Source organism: Lycorma delicatula, chromosome 6 (assembly GCF_047948215.1).
Source record: "Lycorma delicatula isolate Av1 chromosome 6, ASM4794821v1, whole genome shotgun sequence".
In the NCBI taxonomy this organism is placed as follows: domain Eukaryota; kingdom Metazoa; phylum Arthropoda; class Insecta; order Hemiptera; family Fulgoridae; genus Lycorma; species Lycorma delicatula.
Window position 1 is genome coordinate 106,890,420 of NC_134460.1, and position 20,915 is coordinate 106,911,334.

Below are 20,915 nucleotides of genomic sequence, written 5' to 3' on the forward strand. Positions count from 1 at the left end.
CAGCAAAAATCAATAGTAACATATACATCCACTAGTCACGCTAGTTGTGTGAGAGTCTTCATAAATAGTGTTGAGTAGCGGTTTCATTATGTGTTCGATTTTATGATGCTCATCCTGTATTTGTAAAAAGGTTTTTTCTGTTTAAGGAAGAATCAAAATGAAAATTATAGTTTATTTAACGCTCAGTACCGTTAGATAGTTAACATTATTTTTTAACGTCCTTCTTTCGCATCAACTTTTACATTTTTTTATTTTTTATAAAAAAATCTGGTTGGAATTTTTTTTCTTTTTATTATTTGGATGTCGAACTCCGATTAAAAACGTTTAAAAATGAATCATTATAATCAATGTTTGAATATAATTTTACTTTCCTGGCATCATAGCTCTAGAGCTATGCTGCAAGAAGGAAAGTTTGGTAATCAGTAAAAAAAATGGGGTGTTTTCTGCTCTTCTCGATGTTTCATGACTCTGGAACCCAAAAAAAAGCAATCAAAAGTGGGAGATAATGTTCTTACCACGTACGTGTGTTGGCGTGTTTGAAGCTTAATAACCTTTTACTGGATAAACAATTTTGATGAAATTTTATACACACTCTTTATATAAGGTATTTTTTTGGTAAAGCTTTGTGATCAAAATCTGCAGGGAATGGCGTAGGTAGTTTTTTGGGATTAACTTTCTCTAAATTTTGCAAACATAACCCCATTTATATTTCAGTACATGCGTTCAAGCTTATCTTACCATTTTAAAAAAAATCTGCTCCAAAATTCCCCTTTTCCAAAAATCGAAAAAAGCTATTTTATTGATGCACGTCTTTTAACCGATTTATTAAATTTATTTTTTCCTAAGCGAGCAGTATTGCAAGTGACCCAAAAGAATACTTTGGGGGCAATATTGGGGGTGGGAGAGGCGATAAAAGTTTAAAAATATCAATTTTTTTCTAAGTTTTTCTGGTTATTTGTAATATTATTAAAAGTTCATCATATTTCCCAAATTAACAGAAATATATAGATCAATAAAAAAATGTCATCTTGTTTGTCATCTGTGAACATTGTTTGTCAGCATTCATTAGTTAAATAAACTTTTTTTTTCTTTAATTCTCCGGGACTACTAAGAGGTATTGCTTCAGAGGATGAGGTGAATGACAGTTTTTGTAGCGTGTGAAAATGCCACGCTTGACCAAGATTCAAATCCGGGACCTCCGGAAGAAAGGCCAAGACGCTACCACTCGCGCCACGGAGGCCGACAGTTAAATAAAATTGCATTTTTTTAACGACGGTAATTTTATTATTAAATCTGACAAAAAAATTACACATTGAATAAATCATTTTATGATTTCTTGCAAACACGTATTTTTTTTAGACCGCGGTTCTTACTTTCTCTAGCTTCGGCAAATAATGTTAATAAATCTTTCTTGGCATCCGATTCGAAAAAATAGTAATCCAAAGTTGCCAATAACCAATCAGTGTATTCCTTTTTATGTAATCTTTTAAACTGAATCCTACTGAAAAATTCGTAAGCCTTAATTACCGAAGCAAGCGGTTGCCTAATAAAAACTGAATTCTACGCAAAATAGTTTAGGCTTACGTAACGTAAAGGTATAAATAAACCTTTATTTATTTATTAATTTTTTTTAATAAATGTTTCCTTTATTATGTAACTAATGTAAAATCTTATGGTATAATCGGCAGTTAATGGGATCGAACGAGAGAAAGTTTCCTTATTTTAACCAACTATGCTGATAAATTGAACAAAAAAAAAACAAATTGTGGAAGTGGAATTACCACCCATAAGCTAAATTTCATTATACCATTAGCTCTCCAATTTACTAAAAACCAGGTTTGACGCCAGGAATTTAGGATCATCGTGAAAAAAGTAATTTCTTCTATTATTATAAGGCTAAAGCAATTATATATTAGTTACAAGGATTATTTAATTGTTAACAATAAAGCCCGTTGCACAAACAAAATACTTAACGAGAAAATTGTTTTTGGCAATTTATATAATTAAAACCTAAAATGTGGAACACTTACAGGATGATAATCCTTCCAGGTAAAGAAACGTGGATCTTCTTACGCGTTTTTCTACTACTGAAAAATGGTTTCACTTTTATTTTTTTATTTATTTACTTATTTTTAGTTATGGGTTTTGCAGATTTTTCCTAGGATGCATCATTTGTTATATTATAAAGATGTTTAAAAATCAGTTGAAATAACTGTGTCGTAAAAACTTCTGCGGCAGAAGTAAATAAATGAACAGCTGTTGAACGAGACTACTGTGACTTGCCTCGAATGTGAACGCTAATTGAAAATGGTGGAAACTGATTATGTGGAAAGGGATAGACTCATACAATTGACGAAGGATATTTAATTTTATTAATAACAGGAAAGCTAAGACCATAAAAAATTCAATTCACGGTATTTCTGTTATGCGACCCGTATCCCACAATGTTAATACCTCGTTGTTCTGTTCACAAAAATTAACGTACTGCATAATGTTCCGTTTTTCTAAATAATCAGAATAGTTATAATTAGGTTAGTTAATAATTAGTTAAGTGTGTAGAATATGTTAAATCTAGAGCATAGTTTTTAAAAGTACTTTGTATTTTACATTTCTCCATATGTTAAGTTGGTTTTGGATGACCTAATTAGAAAACTCTAAGTAAATGTTTGCGTTTTGTTAATATTCCACTACTTGTCTTTTTGTGAAGTTAAGGTAATGTTTAATTAGTTGTTTTGTAACAGTTCGCTGTAAATGGTTGTTGAAAAGCGTTATTATGAATAATATGACTATATGGGCAAAAGGTTGTCCTTTGCTGTAAACTCATCAAGTCCGAATAAAGTGCTAGTCCTATATGTTCGAATGGCCTATATGACTTAGGAACCTATGAAGGTTCCTAAGTCAGCGAATATTCGTAAAAAAAAAAAAAAATTTGCGGGGTGCATAACAGAAAAAACCTCCAATACACTTTTTAAGAAAATAAGCAACATATTTTCAACCAAACACTTTCTAGCGTTTTGGGTTGCGTGATCGATTAAAAAATCGATAAATTTAGCGATTAAGGAATTACATAATTTCTTCGAGAAAAATAGCACGAAGAATTTCTGAGAAATGTACTAAAGAAAATCATTCCAAAAACACAAAGACTGTTAAAATCGGCCTGCTGAAACAATAAATATATACGTTTTCAAAAAAATGTTAGCCTTTTTTTTTATAAGAATATTTAATAATAATTCTTTTATTAAAATCTTACTTAATAATTAAGATTTTACAAAAATTAACCTTTATGTATTTTAACCAAGTTGCAACACTATCTTCTTATCTTGAAACCCAAAAATAATAAAAAATTTAATTCGCCACACATCTATAACGTTATAAAAATTTAACAACATTCAAAGCGGTTGGATTTGCTTGTCATGTTCGGGTATCGTCTGCAGTTCGGTGTTTTTGGGGCCATGCTTTTACATAAGGTTCTAGTTCCCAGTCTCTCAAGTTTGGATCTACTTGACAAAAACAAAAAAAAAACCAATGAGTCATAGCGCTTGCTCAGTATTACAGATTAAGCAACAGCAGCGTCCTTCACCACACAACATTTAAGGAAATAATATCTTTCATTAATGCACCTGTGTGTATGAATGTATATGTTACGGTAAAACCCCGAATACCGGTAAATCGGCTTAAGTTTTACCGTAAATTCTAACATTTACCAAAGTCACTTGGTAAAAGTCCGAAAAAATCTTGAAAACACATTTATTTCGGACTTTTACTAAATAGTTTTGGTCATTATTGACATTTACCATAGACTGTTGGTAAAAGTTGACAATTCTGTAATGAAATCACTCAAAAGTATGAATTTAAAAATGCTCTTCCCAATTTAGGAATTTCAGTGCACTGAGGATGAAAAATGAAACAGGTATTTTTCAAAAGATTACAAAAAACTTTACAAATAATTAATTCATATACACTAATATTCAGGAATGAATAATTTTCAGCAAACTTCTACAATGGTAAATAACAATATGTTCGTTGTTATAATTAAAGGAATCCTTTCGAGACTACAAATTACAAAAAAAACTCTATAACTAAAAATAACGCCCAACTCAAGTACTAGATAATAACTCGTATGCAAAAAACATTTGCTCTTCATATTAATTACTTTTTGAATGAAAAATTTTGTTAATCTTTCCTTAAGTTTTAGAATGGTTTGAACGAACAAAATGACTGTATTTAATGAAAAACGTTCAGTTGGGATTCAAAATAAATTGGGTTAAAAACAATCTGTGTGTTAGACCCAGAATGTATATTTAAGAGTTAACAATTAATTGATTATTCTCACGTTTGAAAATTATTAATTTTAATGCAATTTTTTAACTGAAATCCCGAAATTGAGAAGAGCATTTTTAAATTCATGCTCTTTCCTATTTAGAAGTGATTTCGTTACAGAATTGTCAACTTTTACCAACAGAATATGGTAATTGCCAACAACGACTAAACGATTTGGTAAAAGTCCGAATTAAATGTATTTTCAAGCTTTTTTCGGACTTTTACCGAGTAAGTTGGTAAATGTTAAAATTTACCGGTAAAACTTAAGATTTACCGGTATTCGGGTCTTTTACCCCGAATATATATATATATATATATATATATATATATATATATATATATATATGAATGTGTGTATTATATATTAAACGTAAACGAAATCTGAAATTTTATTATAAAATAGCTAACAAACACGCAACTTAAATTAATAATGTCAAAATATAATGAGAAAAAACAATTTGTACGAGATACAACACCACAAATTGATTAAAAAGTACAGGTAAAAAAACGGATATCAGATCTGAAATCACCCTGAACAGTTACGCGTTGCAAAATAACGCGATAGCGCTTAAGGCGTACTTCAGGGTTGAGATGAAGTTAGTACACAGTGGCCAAACAGAACGCTCGTGTTCCCCGGAGGGAGAATTAAGATGACGCGTGCTCGATTACACCCCTAATGAAATAATGACTCCCATACCCCATTACACAACATTACTGTTGGGCATCTCTGGACAAACACTACACCATCTTTCCTACCGTACGCATTATACACTAAATACACTGATATACAAACAGTCCCACGATCCCGGATTGTTGGTATGTATTATATATATATATGTGCAGGCACCGTATGGTACGGGGCCTCTTGACTCCGTACCGTATACTACACGTTTTAGACTCGCGTAATTCCACAAGGTGTACTGTTTATTGTTAAATCCCACAGCTTCATCAACACAGCCTACACTTATTTAAACATTTTAAGTTAAATTAGAACAGCGAGATAAAGACATGTATATGATTACACCTACACGCATTCATACAGATCCAGGAATTTAATTCTTGCGACAAAACTAAAATTATTTTTATGTCATGTTGTTAATATCCGTTAAGAGAAAACAGCTTTTTTTTGTAATTTAATTTTTTTTATTCGTTTTAATCGATCATCATATAGTTACTACAAATAAACAAAAAATCTGATATGGGCGCACCACATGAGTTCCTTGTACGCTTTTTAAATTATATATACACATTTTTTTTTTTAAATGAAAAGTACATAATATTTTATTTCATTCATAACTTCTAATATTTTTTCATATTTTTTAAAATATTATTATTGAATTATTATTTATCGTAAAAACGTGTTTTTTTTTTCTACAGACAGAGGTTAAATTATGAATAAATCAATATATTAAAATTAAAAAACAAAAAAAGGGTTAAAAAAGGTGATGAAGTCCGATTCGAACCGATGTGCCTTCCCCTTATAAGACCCAAATATTTCATTAATTAAAATATAATTTGGGTATAACTCTGTAACCAACGAAAATAAGTACCTCTTATGATAAATCGTTGAAAAACTCTCAATGGGAGCTTATCACTGCAGTTAAGAAAAATTTCAACATCCTGCGGTTAATCATTTCTTGGTTATACGAGATACATACGTACGTACAGACGTCACGCCGAAACTAGTTAAAATGGATTCAGGGATCGTCAAAATGGATATTTCCGTTGAAATCTTAAAATCAAAATTTTTCGCGATCACAATACTTCCTTTACTTCATGCAAGGAAGTAAATAAAGTTGCGTATGATCGACTACATATTTGTAAAAGTGAATAATACGTAACTTTATTCATTACAAGTAAAAATTATTTTTTTTGTTAAGACTGTAACCTATACAGCTTAAATTCTTTTGCCGATAAAACAAATCAAATGGTAATTTCTTCAAGCAAGCTCAGATTACATAAATGTAACAGTAAAAATAAAGTTTAAGTTGTAGCTAATAAATTTAATTTCAATTAATATGAAGCAGGATAAGAGGCATAATTATCTTTTCTCTTTTTTCTGTTTAGCCTCCTGAACCACCGTAAGGTATTACTTCAGAGGATGAATGAGGATGATATGTATGAATGTAAATGAAATGTAGTCTTGGAGTCTTAGGTCGACCATTCCTGAGATGTGTGGTTAATTAAAACTCAACCAATAAACAACACCGGTATCCACGATCTAGTATTCAAATACGTTAAAAAATAACTGTGCCTTTGCTAGGATTTGAATCTTAGAACTGTGTTGACTTCACAATCAGCTGATTTGCGATGATGATTAGTTAAGTACTGCTCTATCCCAAGCTCTGAGTAGTTGAAAGGAATGCAATAAATTATAAAAGCATTGGTGTAGTGGTTTGTATTTATGTTTATAAGAGTGGATTTTGTAACGGTGGCTACTACTAAACAAGTAAGATAAATTAGCTTGGTAACCGAAAAAAATACAATGTCGTATACAAACGGCAAATCAAAAGTAGATGATTTTTTTTGTTATATAAATTGCACTAATTGTTGTATTACGTCACATATTTGTGTATCTTATCTCTACCTTCTTACGGCAAATAGGATTCCAGAGCTTCGTAAAATGCAGCAGTGCTGACTTTCAACTTCACTATAGACAGATAACTCCTTTATTTAAATGGTGTATTTGCGATCTAATTCAATCTGGTTCAGTAGATGTGGACGGTTCGAGAAGTCTGTACAAGCGAAATACCAATTATATGACGGAAAGAATAGAAAAGAAAGAAGAGAATAAGTGTTAAAAAAAAACCAAGCGGAAAGAGAATAGAATATCAAAATTTTCTATTATTCTTGTAGTTATTAACATTACATTCATTTTAACATCACAAATACTCGTAAATGATAAATGTTTTTTACAATGACTATAAAACGTTTTGTGGATTATTTCCCTGAGAAGAAGAAAGAAATTCTGTGGACTCAAAGTTTTACTTTTGTATGTTAGATTTTACTCTTAAATTACAGAGCTGATGAAAAGAATTGCTCTCAATTAACAAACATTTCAAAACATTTGTATTTCTCGATGATCTGATGTCCGGCGGCAAAAAAAAAACTTTATTATTACATTTTTATTAATTTCTCTTTTGATAAGAAGATAACTTAATAAGAAAATACATAAGTATACATTACGATCGTAATGGTAATGATAATTTTTATGTTTATCACTGGTGGCAGGATTAAAGTTTAAACTCAATGCAAATGTTACTAAAATTCAACGACATCGCTGCCAGAAATTTCATCTTTACAATTATTACCTTACATTTAAAATAATGGTATTACTCCTACGATAACCGAGATTAAAATGCAAATACTCTTAAGTTAAAGAGCGAAAGAGAACCGTCCCTATTTCTCCTTCAAATCTTCTCCCACCAAGCATTACTTGACTGTCGATTCATTCTTGCGCAGTTTTCAGTATAGCCTTCTCTTTTATTCCTCGTCTTACACTGCTGTAATTCTTGACTACATTGTCAGTCGTGACGAATTCACCAAAAGCTTTCTTTAATAAAGGATAGAATAACAGATTTCATCATGGAGTAGGAGAAAATAAAAAACTGAATAAGTAGTTGGGGTTACATTATAACGAAAATAATATTATCTTTGAAATAGCCAACTGGTATCGATAAAAAGTCTGAACAACTCGAATGAGTTGGAATTGGTTCTTTAATATGGTTCTTTAATCATCTAAGCAGATAACTAGGATGAAGAATTGCTAATCTTTCCCGCTTATAAAAATATGTTTATGAAGAAAATATGAAAAATAAAAATATAACGAGGATTTGAATGAAGAATCTAACGAATGAAAGACAGAGACTCGTCAACACTCCATCTCGAAGAGCGGTGGCAAATAAATCTTTTTTACATAGACCTTACATAGTAGCACTTATCTGTACTGAGTATTATTTAAATTTTATTTCGTCCATTCATCACGTAGGAGGACTAAAATTTTAATCAGCAAAAACAAGAAAAGAAAAAAAAGGATACCTTATTAATAAAATTACTATTACTTAAGTTAATTTGCAATATCTAGATTTTTGGTAATAATCAAAATTTTTGCAATCACCTTAAGAATCTAGCAGCATACTATGAACTAAATTTCCAGATTTTTTATTTACCATAAACCTATGTAACTAAATTAAAAGAAAAAAAGTTATACGCATTTTTATAGTACGTAATTCATTGGAGAAAACGAACGTAAAAATAAAATGTAATAAAAAAAAAATCAATGCAAGCTAAAGGACAAGTTGACAAATAATGGAAGTTTTAATAAGTGAAAGTCTCAACGAGGACACAAAATAACTAAAAGAGAAAAACAGGAAGTAAACAGTAAAAAATGGTAGCGTAAAAGGGGGAGAGAGTGAAATTGAAAGGGTAGAGAACGAGTACGCTAAATATAGGATAAAAAGCGAAACATAGTGAAGAAAGGTATAAAGTGGGAAACAGAAAGAAAATATATGTAAAAGGGAATAAAAGAGAGCGAGTGGGAGGTCGAGGGGAAAGAAAAATATTGATGGGGGTACGCGTGCAGCAGTATGCTACCGATAAACAATGTCACGCAACTCGCACAGTTCAAAGGGAGAAGCAGAAAGGCTGGTTGTACCTGCTACACTTTATATTCTATAGATATATTAGGTACACATAACCAATAAGTAACGTATTCCATAACCAACAGACTAAGTTGTTCACTTGTCAAACATGACAACGAAGTCAATAGCAGACAGCTCTCTACTTTAAAAACAACAAACACGGTTCAACCATCATTCGCCACTAAAAGTTTTATAACTAATTACACTCGTATCAGTAAATTAAAATAGTCACTCGTATGTACACATGATTACACTTCATAATGAAACGATGTTATACAATATAACCTAATAATTATATACTAATCCACGATATTCCATTTCATATACAAATGGAAGTCGTTAAAATAATAACACAAGTATCAAAATGGAAACGGATGCTATCAAACATAATCTATAAAAAATAATTCTACCTCGTAAACGTTATATATAACCCCGAGAGATTAATTACAGTAAAGGAAAAATTCACAATAAAAACATACAAATATTATTAAATAATAAAACTAATCGTTTACCCAAACAGAAGAGTAGCACTGGTTCTGTTTATGACGTGTAGTCCTACAAATAGTGGTGGAGTCATTTTTAGTTCATGCGTATTCCTGGTTATGTTTTAATTATTATTATTCACTACAGAATGGAATAGTTATTTCTGTATTTATCATATAAAATAAATTTACGACAAATCGACTTATTTTTTATTCAATTATAACTAATAAATTGTAACTTGCGAAATCATTCAACATTGCTGTTTGAATGCCGTAATAATATTACAAGGTGAATTGTATATCGATTTTAAAAGAAATTCGTTCAAAAACAGAAAAAAAATCAAATTATCAGAGTTTAATTAATAAATGGTGTTTCTGAAAATAGCATGAAATATTGAATAATAATAATAATAAATACATTAAAATTATTGAATAATGTTGAAAGACATAAAAAAGAAAAAAAATTTGTAGAAGTCTTTTTTTCTAATGAAAAATAATTGTACTGGCGATATTAGATTTAAATTCCTACAAAGAGGCTTTGTTCTCCGAACAGCCAGTTTGTTAATTATCTTTGGCAAGTCCGAACAGCCTGAATATTTTCTACACCGTGCCGTAATTGTTTAAATAACTACACAACTTTATAGTCTAACTTAAATCACTTAGGCCCAGTTAAAATACAGTATTATAATATATATTTATGTGTAAGTCAAAGCACTACATTATTGAATCAATCATTCATAACTACCGAACTGCTGTACTTGAAAGGTTAAAGATTGAAAGCTACGGTACATTTAAGTTAGACCTGCTGAGAAGGGAGTTTCCATGATTTTCTTTTTCTTTAAACAGAACTTTTACAAACAAAAAGTAATAATTTTCAACAGGGGCGCAATGTATCTCACAATCTACTAGGAATGAAATAAAACGTATTAAAAAAAAACGAATTAAACAAAAAAATATCATTCTAATTTTTCTTTAAATTTAGATTAGTTGAAATCGGATCTTAATGAAAACCAAACCCCTATGTACAACTACCAATTAGTGACGCTAAGTTAAAGGTTAGTGAACTTACAAAATTAAAAACGTTATTGTTTGGTTTAAGCGCTTTTTTATAAGTTGAATTATTTTCTTTAAAAAAAAGGTTTATTTTTTCTATTTTTAAGCTTATTTTTATTTAAAATCTGGGTAGGCTTACAAGAAGCGCTATCCTTATGAAAATTTCATAAAAGACCCCAAAATCACAGGAAACTGTAAAAAAAAATGCAAACAAAACGATGTAAAGACTGCTACCGACCGTAAGTCGTACAGTAATCTGGAATTTATTTGTTTTTTTACCTAAACCTTTTGATTCTATTTTCTTGAATTTTTGCATGAAAATTCTCCTAACATCATAACGACATCAGTATTACATGTTATAATAATCCAAAACAAGCAATGGTACGAAAAATATTCTCAAATAAAGACAATGCAACTCTCCACTTAAGCTATGAAAAAACATTCAACAGGATCTCCTAAAAATCTCTTCCATAACATGAAAAGGGAATCATGGAGGAGATCGATTCATGTTATGAAGAAAAAGTTTAAACGTACATACATTTTAATAAATTTTGGTCCAAGTGAGAAACCAAACCTTTATTTGAAGATGATTAAAAAATTATAAACCCAAAAAATTTGAATCATTAGGCCTAAAATTATAATCTTCAATTCTTTTTGAATGGTTGAAAAAGATTTACTTTCAATGATAAAATTATAGTCTTAGTCAAACGGATAAGTTAACACGTTTAGCCTAAAAACTAATCAAAGTGTCACCGACAAATTTTTTACATTCATCAAGAATAGGGGGATCTAGATCAAAATCTTCCACTCTTACGTATAGTAGTAATGTCTTCAAAAAGTATTTATACACTTATTTAAAATGGATTCAAAATCTTATCTAAGATTAGTGGAATCAAACCCGCTGAAAATAAAAAAGCGGGTTTTCTCTATTTTAGTTCGGCTCTTTCATATGAAATGATCATGTAACAGAAAAACGATGAACAGATATTTTGAAGAATAACAATTTTTTCCCAATCTGGGTAACTAGGTTATTTTATGTCAAATGGAAAAAACTGAGAAAAACCATTTCGATAGTAATTTTGTATACGTAAGAGTAGAATATCGTTTAAATAATAAATTTAACTAATAAACACCAAAATACTGTAATAATTTAATTGTTTAATACAGTTATTACGTATAAATTTTAATCCAATAATTACAGGACAAATAATAAGAAATAAAAATAGATAAGTTAAAACTTACAAACTTAATGATTTTCTTTGAATGAACAAACGTAGCAGTAAAAACGAAAAATTACCTGAAACACAAAATATATTATTTTTATTTTAATATTAGTGCATCATTTTACCTAAACCTATATTATATTTATTTACACAATTTCAACAGCCTGACGCCCAACAACAGTTACTATAATGAATTTTTGTAAATTGTAAAAAATGTCATGTCTGACTTAGACATACCGAAAACCTACCGATGAAACACAGAATAATATCAATCAGTCACGAGGAACAGAGTAGTGTAATAACTGTAAAACGTTGCTTTACTAACTATTAACGTACGAACTGTATCTTCATTAACAACACGCTTATGAGCACGTAAAACTGGTTTCTTCGAATTTCATTTGTAGTATCAATAGAAAAAAAATCTTATAAGATATAATAAACAATACCATTAATTTAATTTCTACACTTATGATATGTTATCAAGTCAGAATTCAACAGTTCAAAGTCTTGTACAGGTATTAACATAACAATTTTTAATTTCTATTTTTGATATGAAAGTTTAAGATGTCCTCAAGATATATTATAAAAATCATTTCCTTGAAATTTTGTATATTTAATTTTTTTTAAATAGAATATTTAATTTGAGAAGTAAAAAGCAGTAACTAGAATAAATTTTGATTATCTTGCTGTAAATATTAAAAAAGAAAATAAATTATATTTCTTTTGTTTAGTTCCTTTGTCTAAACAGCTTTCATAAAATTTTTTATTCAACAATTCATACACGAGTATCATGCAAAGAATAAATTTCAGATATTTAATATGATTTATGATTTCATATTTATTATTCTTATCATATTATGTTTTTTTTTAAATTCATTTTATTCATAATTGTTTATTTTGTTAACTGCAGCACTTTTAATCGGTTGTTTGCAAATATCTTTAAAAAAAAATATTAAAAATGCATTCGCGTTTTTCTACTGTACTAGGTAAGGGGGTATTTAAGTTCAAATTATTAAAAAAAATCTACGTACACATAAAATTTATTAATGTTTTTTAATACATGTACGAAGATTTATGTTCAACAGGCTAAATGCTGATTTGATTCTTACAAAAAAGCTAAACTGCATTCTTAGGTAAGTTTTATAATTTAAAAAAATACTGTAACAATTTATTCTCCTCAGAAAGCTTAAATTTTTCAATCGTGTTCAGTTTCAATCTAGATTATATATAAAAGTATATTCGATTTCCTAGAAATTTTTAGATCGATTTCGTCCATCCTTATCTGAAATCATACAGGTTAAAGGTAATTCATATTTATTCTTCAAAAATGTTATTTTAATAGCATTTTATGAGAAAAAGAATCCAAAATGAAATGTAAAAGATTTCTTATCAGTATTCCATAAAAGTTTTCATTTGATATATTACAAAAAAATTTCAATAGGCCAAATATTCGCTTCTAACCTCTCTTTTTTCCTGTTTAGCCTCCGGTAACTACCGTTTAGATAATTCTTCAGAGGATGATATGTATGAGTGTAGTCTTGTACATTCTCAGTTCGACCATTCCTGAGATGTGTGGTTAATTGAAACCCAACCACCAAAGAACACCGGTATCCACGATCTAGTATTCAAATCCGTGTAAAAATAACTGGCTTTACTAGGACTTGAACGCTGTAACTCTCGACTTCCCAAATCAGCTGATTTGGGAAGACGCGTTAACCACTAGACCAACCCGATGGGTTAAAATGCCGTGCCTGACCGGGATTCGAACTCGGGACCTCCGGTTGAAAGGCCGAGACGCTACCACTCGCACCACGGAGGTCGGCAATCTAATCTAATTCGTTAAAAAAACGTAATTTCTTATCCAGTTAAACAATATTCCTTAAAAAAAATTGTAAAAACTGAAAATCTTCATTTTTCTTTGTGTTTTTAATTACATTCTAAAAATGCCGACAACACAGTTATAGGACCTTCCCGTTACACGCCATTTTCTGATGCATGGCTTATACAGACATACACATTCAACTTAACTACAGCGCAACAGATTGTAACTACAGCGCATCCCATTGACATTTTAAGTTAAAAATTTAATGGCATCAATGCCCCATATGTAGAAGTAATCTTACTAAGTTCGGTCAAAATCGGTCGAGTAATTCTGGTGATATACGGTGTGAAACACCGAACACACACACACACGTACATTTCCATTCGGTTTTTGTTTTTTTTTGGGTTCCTTAGGTATCAACACATAGATCCGTTGAAAACCGCATGTATTCAAATTGGACCGATTACAATACTTTCCCTTCTAAAGCTACAGCGCTAGACGGAAAAAACCAAAATCAATAACAATTTGGAAAAATAAAGTAAAAATTGTTTCGCTTTTTTTCTAAAAAAAAGAATCTTTAATTCACGATCTTTTTTAATTTTCCTAATGTGATGCAATATGATCAACTACTGAACAATAAGCACCCTCCCACGGCCCTATGAGATGAGGATGATATGTATGACATGGAAATGAAGTGTAGTCTTGTACGTACAGGCCGACTATTCCTGAAATATGTGGTTTAATTGAACCCTAACCATCAAAGTATACCAGTATCCACTGTCTAGTGTTCAAATCCGTTTAGAAGCAACTAGCCTTTACTAGGATTCGAATCTCAGAACCTTCGATTTCGAAAATCAGTTGTTAAACGAAAATCAGGGCTTAATTTACGATCTTTGAATAACTTTTATGTGTTACTTCACCAAAAATCCTACGCATCAATGATGTTTCTCTTAAGTTAATTAAAGATATAATTACTGTGCAGTTATGTAATAATTATTAAGCAATTTTATTATAATTTGAGATTAAAATTGTGAGTTTCTTAGGTAATTTGAATTCAATTTATTTAACATTAATCCAACATGTTATAATATATTTATCAAGTTTAAGTTAAACAGCAGACAACGTACAGAACAGAATAATGATTAATAAGTTAATTAATACATATCATAACAAGAAGCTAAAATTATAGCGAAAACTGTTCAGTAGGAGTAGAAAGGGGTATGAAGTAAAAGGAAACAAATACGTGGGAAGGAGTAGAGCGAGAAAGATAGATACAAAATGGTAATAGTGAAGATGAGGGACGGTCAAAAGGGATGGAGGATAGAGTTAATGATTTATGAATTAATTTAGCGTTGTCGATAAAGCCCCCCATAATTAGTACCGAGGGTGAAGTTAAGTTTTCCGTGCGGGGTTAAGTACGACAGTGCAAACTGTTATTGTGATTAACGACACTGAATGCAGGTTATAGGAATAATATTAAGAAAGGGGAGAGAATTACTCCTCTTTAGCGAAGGGAAATAGAAGAAAACCCTTCGGGGCTGGGTGAAGTAGATTTAAAGGGAGGCAGGAAAAGGAGAAAGATAAACACAGAAGTGAAGAAAGAAAGGGTGAGAGAGAAGAAAAAAAAATTGAGGAAGGAGTGCGGTGGAAAGACTTATGTCACGCGATACTTGTTTACCAGTCTACATATTAATACTACACTTTAACATAAATAAATCGAGCAAACAACAAAATCAACTGACTGTATTTCAAGTCGCAAGAGAATTATTAAAATACATTACTTATTCATTGACAGCATAAAAAATTAAGAGAGAAAAATATAACATACATACAACCAAATGTAAATTATGAATCGTAAATACTCTATCTCTCTGCAATATCCTCCTATTCCAATATGCAAAATCGAACCGCTGTCAAATACAGATCTATATATAAAAAATTAAACTTTTTAAAATAAATAAAATAGTTTTGACTGACGATGAACAAACAGATTCATGTTATACTAATAAGCACTATATTGCTTTCCTGATATCATAGTTCTAAAGCTAGGCTGCAAGAAGAAAAGTATACCAAATCAATAAAAAAAAAAAAAAATGAGTATGGTTTTTTTTCTTTCTCCAGGTTTTACGACCCAGGAATCCCAAAAAACAAAAAAAAAGTATGGGGGTTAATATTCGTACGTATGTACAGATGTTGGCGTGTTTAAAGCTTAATAATTTTTGACTGGATAAACTGATTTTGATGAAATTTGTCTTGCAGACTCGTGCATTTAGAGCAATTTGTTAGTAAAGTTTTGGAATCACTATCTCCAAAGGGGTGGGGTAGATAGTTTCTTTATTTTCTTTTGCGGGTCAATTCTCTAAAAATTTTGTAAACATAACCCTATTTTACGTTAAGTTCATACATGCGTACATACTTATCTTACCATTTAAAAAAAAGTTTTGCCCTTATGGGCAAAACTCCCTTCCCTTCCCAAAAAACTGAAAAAAGTTTTTTTTTTATTTATTGTATATTTTTTAACCGAATTTTTTGAATCGTCGATTAAAATATGGATTTTTTGATTTTAAAAATTCATTTTCACCTATCATTATTTTTTCACTGTATAAGAATAAATAACGCCAGGAAAATTTAATAATTTTGTTGTCAACTTTTATGTAAATGTTATTAAAAATAAAAATATTTAAAAATAATATTACCAATAAAGTCTAAACAATAACATTAGAATATACTTACAGTAGATGAAGTGATCATTGAACTAAATCTTAATTTAACTGAATTCGATTCCCGGGAAGAAAATGATGTTATTTTACTACTACAGCTTCATTATTAAAAGAAATTTAACTTACGCTAAATGAAAATAAAATGTTAATGGGAAGACAAAAAAAGGTGTAAAGATAATAAATTAAAAAAAGGGCCTTAAATATCTGTCCTTCAGAGAAAGGTGTGCTCTTTTGAACGCCCGATGAATCAGTTACATATTAACGCCAACGGCTCCTTGTTACTGGGTTCAAATTAACTAACATCCTGATACGATAACATATATAATGTAATGTGCTACAAGTACGCTCATTACACAGACAAAGGACGTAGCTTCCGGCAAGCCTCAAATTGAAAAACCTGTACTAAGTTATCAGCAGAATTCTGATATATCATACCAATCAATCGTTCATTAAGTCGAGTAATTGGTAAACATTGAGTTTATAATCGTCGATACTCATAATTATAACTACACCGAGTGCAGCCATTAATAAAACCTATAATCACAATATTTGTGACTCATTTTAGAATGAATGATATACTCGAAGTATTTTGATCCGATTTATTCCTGGAACCAACAAATATTCTTTAAAGGCGGTAATTCCTGCACTAATGACTTTAAAAACGCGGCCCAAAAGTGTAATATTTTTAGGATGTATGTATGTTTGTTTCACCGTAACAGCTCAACGGCTGAAGCGATTTAGATGTATGACCTAGTTGGAATCCTTACGTTTCGGGGAGTGTCATAAGGGTGTGTGTATATATGTTTAACTGTAATTAAAACCCCACAAAAAAATCATATATACGATTCTAAATGGATAATCGATAGTATTTTCCAGTATAGATTTATTTGTGTCGAAAATATTTGTTTTAGCTACGATATATGTTGAATGAATTACGGTAGTAAAATTTATTAATTTATTTTATAATTATTATTATTACTGTTGTTATTTATTGTTTATAAATATTAAAAAAAAAAAAAATCATAAGATTTTTTGACGGGCAGTATGTTCTCGATCATGTAAGCATGTTCTTTATTATTGCTCTTATTCGTTGATGTTGCTTCATCTTATTACTGCTAAATATTAACTAATAATCCCTTTCTTTTATTAATAAAATTAATAAAAATATAAATAAAAATAATCTACGCTTAGAAATTAAATAATGTGAGATTAATTGCTGCTTGTAGCGGTGAACCGTTGTAAAATTGTGGCGCAAAATGAACCGTTGGTCCACTTTGCGCCACAATTTTATTTCTAAATATTACCTAATAATCTCTTTCTTTTATTTAATTTTTATAAATGTTTTTATTATTTACACGACAGCTCAAAATGGAATGCAATGGTTTAAAATGATTTATGTATATTTTTTCCACTGTAGCAGCTCAACGACCGATTTATATCAATGACCCCGCATTGGAATCCTTACGTTTTTAGGAGTGTCATAAGCTACACAAATATGTATACGTATATATATATATATATGCATGTATATTTATAAAAATATATGTAGTAGTGGAGCTTTGCCGGTTGAAGCGCAAACTTTAATGAATTGAATTAATTAACTGTTAACTGTGAGCCTGTGTGAGCTGGGTTTGAATTGTACGATCCGAATCAATCGAATGAATACTATACAAAAATAATAGAATTAAATTTACCTTAAATGAAGTAAAATAATATTAAATAAATTAAAAAAATTTCTGTTAAATGATAATGGGCTTCCCTTTGGGACTTCGTGTCAGGTTAGAGCGGAGAGGTGATACGAACACCATGAGGCTAAACCGATCATCACCATCAACCGATAATAAACGGGATGTCTTTGGGGCGCTGTTTTGGAAGGTGCAACGGTCTGATCTCTGCAAACGATCGTCCGGTTTTCAAAAACTATAGAACTAAAACAGCTCAAAAAGTGCGAAGAGTTTGACGAATGATTTGAAAAAAGTCACATATTTATTTCGTTATTTCTTCGTTAAAGAGATATCATGTAATCTAAGAGATATATAAAACAGGAGTTGATTTCTTTGAAATGCAAGATGAAGCACCCCATAGAAAAAAAAATCTAATTCGGCAAAATGTTTCTATTTATTGCAACGATGGTTTTTTGTTTATCTTTTACAGTCTCGATTATCCGGTTGTCCGGTTATTCGATCATTCTATTCCGAAATTCAGTTATATCTACGAGACGGTACGATTAATTTAAAAAAATCAAATGGCTTATTTTTTTACCATGTTGAGTGCTAACGTTTGCATAAAATTTTGTACGCTGATAATTCGTTTATCCGGTTACTCGTTATTTTTCCGAAATTTAATTATATCTCCGGAACGGTACATCCAATTTTAAAAATTCAAATAACGTATTTGCTAGCAGTACAAGGACTAACGTTCATTCAATTGAAGCTCTCAATTTAACGCTTCAAGACAACGCTTGAAAAAAGTAACAAGGTAACAGGTGGAACAGTAGTTTTGTAGGCAGGTGATTTTAGACAAACTCTGCCTATTATCTTAAAAGACACTTCAGCTAATGAAACTGAAGCATGCATAAAGAAAACATCATTGTGGAAATATGTGAAGTGTGTGCGTTTGTCCAAAAACATGAGATGTCTTTTTACCAACGATCCTAACGTGTAAGAATTTTCACAGACTTTACTTTAAATGGAATCAGCCTATATCCTGTTACATTACCCATCAATTTGGAAACTTTTGTATCAAATCGGGATTTATTAATAATAATGTTTGTTTATCTGGACTTTGAATTAAAATTTCGAGATGAAAACCGGCTTGCAAACGCTGTATTTTAGCGTCTACAAACGCAGCCGCAGATTTAATTAACGAAACATTTTTAAATCTACTTCCCGGAATTGTTTCAGTGAAGAAGTCCATAGATACTGTGGTGAGCGTTGAAAATGCAGTTAACTACCCAAAAGAAATGTTAAACAGCCTCTCATCTCCTGGAATGCCACCCCATAATTTATAATTGAAAAAATATGCAGTTGTTATGCTTTTGCGTAACTAGCATCCACCAAAGCTATGTAATGGAATACGTCTCATTATTGAAAGTACGTATATCTTCCAACAAATTAGAAGCAATTATCCTTACAGGATGTGGAAAAGGAGAACATCTATTTATACTTTGAACACCCATTATTTCCAATAACCTCAATCTTCCATTTGAATTTAAAAGAACTCAAATTCCTATACAATTATCATATGCGATGACAAAAAATAAAGCCCAAGGACAAACTGTGGAAGTTGTGGCTTTTAATTCACTTCAGCAACTAAATAGTCTTCTCAATTGTTCATGATTCTACACATAATATTTTTTTTTGAGATTCTTCTAAACTTTTTCTCAAATATTTTAATTTAAATACAACCCGTCTTTTCTCCAATTGCCAATTATTAATCAACGTCTCTGAACTATACATCAAGAGTAGCTGTTGTATAAATAGATGTATGTAGTTTTATCAGAAATAACGGAAAATTTGTGGTCGGATATTAATCAAGTTTAAATTTCTAAATCGTTGATACTCCCATTATTTTGGAGAATTCCAGTATTACTTAAATTCATTCGATCTTTAAAATTTAAAACCCCATTTGTACTATCTGATCTTGTATTTTGATACCAGCCTTTGTTTAAATACGTAAAACCTTAGTTTTATCAAGACTAATCGTGATTCCTATTTTTCATTTTCATTCTTTAATTAATTTTTATAAGAACTTTTAATTAATCTAAATTCTCTTCTACAATTTCAACATCTGTTAAAGCTAGAACACAGAATAAAGTATTTATTAGGATTTGACTATCTGACAATTATTTTACGTAGTTGCTTTTATAATTATATTAAATAATAGAGTATGATTATCATCTTGTCATACTCCGGTGATAATTTCAAACGTTTCAGAATACTCCCGTTATATTAATAACTGCTATCTCCAAACTGAAATTCACTATTCATTTAAAATTTTCTGGGATCCTTTGCATTGTAAGCAATTTTTATTAAAATATTATTTATTAATATTATTGTACGTATTGATTTTTACGGGTAAACGGGTATCACATCTTTTGTTGTGCGATCACCACGTAAAAAACACTGCTATAATGTAATGTTATATAAACAGGTTTATAATTTGTTATTAAATAAACACAAACGTAAACCAAACATCCTGATAAAAAAGACGTTATCCTGTTTAGTAATAATCTGAAGTACATAACAATTCTTAAGAATTAAAAAATAAATAAAAAGTGGTAATTTGTATTAACTACCTGTCTCAGCTATGATATAGGGACTCATGATGTAGGTATTAACCTTAATACCTACCTCATGAAACTTTATTGAAACGAAAAGAATTAAAATTATATCTAGAAAGAAGAATGCAGTAAATAAAAGAGAATATGTATAAAATATTAGATAAAGAAAGGAGAAAATAATACTAGCATAAGTACAAAAGGAGAAGGGGTCTAGCATCAGTGAATAAAACATGAGACGCTATTCGGAGAAAAGCGGCATCGGTTGGGAACAATACGGCTACTAGCAACAAGTGGGCGGTCTTCTTTACGCTTTTCTAACATAAGTCTAAAAAAGGATGCGTTGCTTAATAGGTCGTTTCAATCACAATAAATA

At 30.2% G+C, this 20,915-nt stretch overlaps 1 protein-coding gene across 6 annotated transcripts in view; it reads right to left on the reverse strand.

The window, feature by feature from the left end:
* Lar (tyrosine-protein phosphatase Lar) overlaps window positions 1-20,915 on the reverse strand; it is a 1,154,003-nt gene that overhangs the window by 313,154 nt on the left and 819,934 nt on the right. Inside the window, exon 3 of one of the 6 annotated variants that reach the window (XM_075368294.1) lies at window positions 11,738-11,792. The exons of the other annotated variants lie outside the window; for them this stretch is intronic. The gene's annotated coding sequence lies outside the window, so the exon portion shown is untranslated. The remainder of the gene's footprint in view (window positions 1-11,737; window positions 11,793-20,915) is intronic. 6 annotated transcript variants of the gene reach the window in all.